This window comes from Geotrypetes seraphini, chromosome 14 (genome assembly GCF_902459505.1).
Source record: "Geotrypetes seraphini chromosome 14, aGeoSer1.1, whole genome shotgun sequence".
Taxonomy (NCBI): Eukaryota; Metazoa; Chordata; class Amphibia; order Gymnophiona; family Dermophiidae; genus Geotrypetes; species Geotrypetes seraphini.
In genome coordinates, this window is record NC_047097.1 from 60,999,437 (window position 1) to 61,005,230 (window position 5,794).

Sequence of the window (5,794 nt, forward strand, 5' to 3'; positions counted from 1 at the left end):
GAGACTCAAACTAAAAACCTACAAAAACCTTACCAAGGAAAAACGGAAAAAATTCTACTCCCACATAATTGGTAACATCACAACCAACAGCAACTCGTCAATAACCTTTACAACATCGAAACACTTACTAACAACCATGAAGAATCAACACTAACCGCCAACACCCTAGCGGATTTCTTCAACTCCAAGATCCTAAAACTAAGATCATCATTACCCACCATGACCAATCCCCTGGAGCTCTTTCCCATCCTCCCTGACATCGACATAGCTAAACCAGACCAAGGGTCTAGATCCGACTTAAACTGGAACCACTTTACCACAATCGACTGGAAAACCTTCAACAAATATTATAACAAATACACCAACTCCTTCTGCAAACTAGATACCTGCCCCCCAAATGTAATGAAAACGGCTCCGATCCACTTCAAAGCAAACATGCTATTATGGGTCAACTCCCTACTATCCGCAGGAAACTTTCCTCCAGAGCAAGGACATATCTTAATAACCCCAATCATAAAAAGCATAAAGGAACCTTCCAACGCACCTTCCAATTATAGACCAATAGCTAGCATACTGCTATTTACCAAAATCGCGGAAGGGGCAGTAAAAGCAGAACTCTCCGCATACCTGGAAAAATTCAATATCCTAAGCGACAATCAATCGGGCTTCCGCATGGACCACAGCATAGAGACCATTATAGCCTCCTTACTTGACCACTTGCACATACTCTTCAGTCGGGGCTCCAGTGCCCTGATCTTGCAATTTGACTTAAGCAGTGCGTTTGACTTAGTCGACCACACTATTCTCCTGGAATGCCTGGCCCACATTGGCATCTCCGACCCGGTCCTCAGCTGGTTCCAAGGGTTTCTACGAAACAGATCCTACAGGGTATGCAAAAATGACAATTTCTCCTACAGCTGGGTTAACTCCTGCGGCGTACCGCAAGGCTCCCCCCTGTCCCCAACCCTGTTCAATATCTACCTTGCTTCCCTCAGTAACCTCCTTCACAAACTCAAGCTCAAATTCTTCATCTATGCAGATGACATCACAATTGTCATCCCTCTAACCAGTCTATCCCAGGAACTTCTCACCTACATAACTAGCATACTCAGAAAGAACTCTGGATGCTCTCCTTCAGACTAAAACTCAACCCGGACAAAACAAAATTCTTCCTAGCCACCCCCAAAGACACCACAATCCAAGTGAAAGGATTGGTTTTCCCACTCGAACAAACATTAAAAATACTAGGAGTCACGCTTGACAAACATTTATCCCTAGAAAATCACACCGACCTCACTGTCAAGAAAGGCCTTTCAGCACTCTGGAAACTCCGTACCATAAAGAAATACTTTGATGACACCGCATTCCGTCTACTAGTTCAATCCTCCATTCTCAGTATACTGGATTATTGCAATATCATTTACCTAAGCTCCACAAAGAAAATCACCAGAAGACTAAAACTGATTCAAAACACAGCCGTCCGCCTCATTTTTGGCCTGAACAAATGGGAACACATCACTCCCTTCTACCACCAACTGCATTGGCTACCTTTCGAATCCCGAGTCCTTTTCAAGTTCGCCTGCATCTGCTACAAAACAGTATTTGGTCTTTCACCAAAATACCTCTCCCCCCATTTCACTATGTATTGCACCAATAAGAAATCCCGCAGAATTCAGATGTTTGCCTTCCCCTCCATAAAATTATGCCAGCTCAAAAGATTCCTCGACAAAACCTTCGCCTTCCAGGAGGCCAAGCTGAACCCTTGGCTAGCCCAAATGATGCTAGTGGCCCCGACCTACCTCGACTTCAGAAAACTTCTCAAAACACACCTCTTCCGCGAACAGGACCCTTAACCCTTTTTCCCCGCTACAATCCTAACCCCCCCCAACCTCTTCCTTCCTCTCCCTCTCCCCTCTCTTGGTTCCCTCTCCCTCCCTTTTCTCTTCCAATCCAACTATGATAAACATCTGCTAAAACCCCAATACTTCCTTCCTCGTTGCTTGTAATTCCGACAAAATTTTGTAAATCCGTGCTCAGACCAGATCCTAATTTAATTGATGTGAACTGCCTAGATCTCTTTGGGTATGGCGGTATATAAGAACTTAATAATAATAATAATAATAATAGCATGGTTTTAAAAAAAAGGTTTTGCTAATGAGTACTTGGAAAAATCCACTGCTTATTCCTTGGATAAACAGCATAAAATCTTTTATTCTTTGGGATCTTGCCACATACTTGTAAACTGGATGAGCCACTGTTAGAAACAAGATACCCAGCTTGATGGACTTTGGTCTGTCCCAGTATGGCAATTCTTATGTTCTCCTCAAACCCTCCTTTTATCTCTCTCCTTTCTCCCATTTGTCATCTTCCCCTCCCTTGCCTGCCCTCCCCCTGCTCCTCCACTTTCTCTCTCTCCTCCTTCCTGGCACATTCTGTCTCCTGGTACATCCTTCCTTGCATTCACTCACTCCAAGCTACACAATCAACTACATCTTACATAGGAGCTCTTTCTTAAGGAGACAGAATTCTCTGTTGATCCTTGCAGCATCTCTGTGACTCCCTCATATATTCCTAATAGGGAACATATTTTATATATGAACACCTACATCTCTCCCTTACTAGTATAGTCCCCCTGAAGCCACACTCTTCCTTCCCATTAATAACTGAGGTCATAAATACTAGTAGGGGGATAGACTTAATTTAGACTCATTTTGTTTACAGTAACCTCTAAGGTTCTGCCTTGCTTAGGTGGCAGAGACCTCTAGTGGCTCTACTAAAGTATTGTGACTTTTTTTGCTCCTCTTATTTTCCAGGACAGGGGAGAATTCTCTCTTCCAGTGAGGTAATAGTTGGAGGAAACCCCCACTTGGAGAGAAATTTGAACTGACACACATTCTCCAGCCCAAAGACAGTTTTCTGTCTTTGGCTAAAACAATTACACTATGCAACGTGATTTTTGTTCCTGGGCAGTGAGTGTAATTTCCTAATTGCTCATGCCTAAAAAGTATAGAAAATGTCTGTTATTTCTATAAAACATTGCTTTTGTGATCAGGATAGTCAAATTTAGCAATTTGCCTATTTAAAATGTGAAAATACAGAGTTTTCAGCTTTTCATTCTTATAAAGACATAAAAAGCAACATATGAATAACAATTAGCATGCATTTACAGTATATTGAAGTTATACAAAGATGACTACAGAAGATTTCGAAGTGAGCAGTTTTTCAAGATTTGCGATTATTTTGTAAGTCACTTTCATGAATCAGCCCCTAGACGTAGTCTCCCATCATGTTCTCATTATATTGTCCCTGGTAGTGGCCTTCGAAGTCCAGTATATAAACAGCCGTACAGTTTTCACAGCGTACTTCAGAAATGGAAGCCTAATAGAAAGCAATATGGTAGCCTAGTGGTTAATGCAGCAGCCTAAGAATCTGGTGAACAGGGCCCAATTCCCACTATAGCTCCTTGGGACTCTGGGCAAGTCACTTAACCCTCTACTGCCTCAAGTACAAAAAATAAATCCCTATATATAATATGTAAACTACTTTGACTATAACCACAGGCAGTAGGAAACGGGAGGTGATATTAGATTTTGAGCCCACCGGGAGAGACAGGGAAAAATGCTTGGGTACCTGAATAAATTAATGTAAATCATTCTGAGCTCCCTCAGGAGAACGGTATAGAAAATTGAATTTAAAAAATAGTAATAAAAATGCTGTTGTATAAGTCTTGGGTGAGGCCCTATGTGGAATACTGTGTGCAATTTTGGAGACCCCACTGCCAAGTCTCTTATATAGATGTTGAACAGGATCGGGCCCAGGACGGAGCCCTGAGGCACTCCACTGATCACCTACGTCATTTCGGAGGGGGTGCCGTTCACCACCACTCTCTGAAGCCTACCTCCAAGCCAGTTCCCAATCCATTTCGTCAACGTGTCGCCCAATCCTATAGAACTCATCTTGCTCAGCCATCTGCGGTGTGGTACGCTATCAAATGCTTTGCTGAAGTCCAGTTAAACGATGTCCAGGGACTCCCCAACATCCAGCTTCCTCGTCACCCAGTCAAAGAAGCTGATCAGGTTGGATTGGCAGGATCTCCCCTTAGTAAATCCATGTTGACGGGGATCCCATAGATTCTCCTCGTTCATGATCATATCCGATTGGCGTTTGATTAGTTTCCATTAGTTTGCTCACTATTGAAGTGAGACTCACCGGTCTGTAGTTTGCTGTCTCCGTCTTGGAGCCTTTCTTATGGAGTGGAATGATGTTAGCCGTCTTCCAGTCCAATGGGACGTTACCTGTACTAAGGGAGAGATTGAAGAGCGCGGATAGCGGTTCCGCCAAGACATCACACAACTCCGAGCACCCTGGGGTGTAGGTTGTCAGGCCCCATCGCCTTGTTAACCTTGAGCTTTGACAGCTCGCATTAGACACTGCTGGGTGTAAACCCGAAATTATTAAATGGGTCAACTAATTACTAATGCCTCGGAGACGTTTAAATATCTCCGAGGCATTAATGTGCAGGTCTTTTTCAAACTAAGGAAGGAGAGGGCATAGGATGAAGTTAAGAGGTGATAAGCTCAAGAGTAATATAAGAAAATACCTCTTTACAGAAAGGGCGGTAGAGGCGTGGAATAGTCTCCCGATGGAGGTGGTGAAAATGAAGGCCGTGTCTGAATTCAAGATAGCATGAGATAGGCATGTGGGATTTCTTAGGGAGAAGAGAAGATAATGGATGTTGGTGAATGGGTCTGCAGGTACTTATCAAGGGAATCTTTGAAACACTTGACTTCCGTATTGCAAAGAAAACGTTATCATCATTATTTTCATCTGCATTAGAAGTAGTACTGTCTAATTCATTGCATGCTTCTTCATTATCATCGTCATGCTATCCAAGTGCAAAGAAGACACAAAGTCGAAATCATTGTCTATTGTTGTTCTAACAATTTTTCACCTGAATATCTTCGAGAACTGATGCAAGAATGTCAAATGTGTGGAAACCCTTCAGTCTTAAGGCCAGACAAGCATACTTCCTCTCTAAAGACTGATCAATCAGTGGGCAATCACCCCAGTGTAAAATTTTCCATCTGATGACAAACAGTTTATTATAATAGTGACATATGTCTGTTCACCAAGAATTGCTAAAAGCTTCAGCTTCATCTCCACTTATGCGTCTGCTGTCTTTTCAAGCAGCTTTATGGGCTAAGGATTTGAATAACCTATTTACGTCTTCTCTAACCCACAGTTGTATTCACTTGTATTATCTATCTTTTGTGAACCGCACAGAACTTAGCGATATTTGCGGTATACGAAATGAAGTGAGTTTTCGGTTATGTTATGCTCAAAGTGACCTAATTCATCACTGTTTTGTTTGGCTGGACACCAGTAACAAGTTCAACAAACACTGGCAAGTCCACTGTTCTTATAGGCTATATTTCCTGAACAGGCCCGCCATTTTGGAGAGGCGGGCCTGCCAGCAGAAGAGACTGGGCATCCCTCCTGCTGTCTTCTTCTATATAAGGTATGGGGATGGGGCAGGGGTGTGTGTGAGGGAACTGGGGGGGCTGAGGCAGGAGGGAGTTAGCATACCTCCTGCTAATGATCATCACAGTGGGGTGAGGAGTGGGGGGTCTGGGTGGCTGCAATCTTTGTGGGAGGGTCAGGAATGTGTGTGTGGGTTCAGGTGGTCATGATCTTCATGGGGGGAGGGTCGGGTGTGTGTGTGTGTGTTTTCAGGTGGCTAAGATCTTCATGACGGGGGAGGGGGGCTTGAGGAGCATGGGGGGTTAATGTGGCC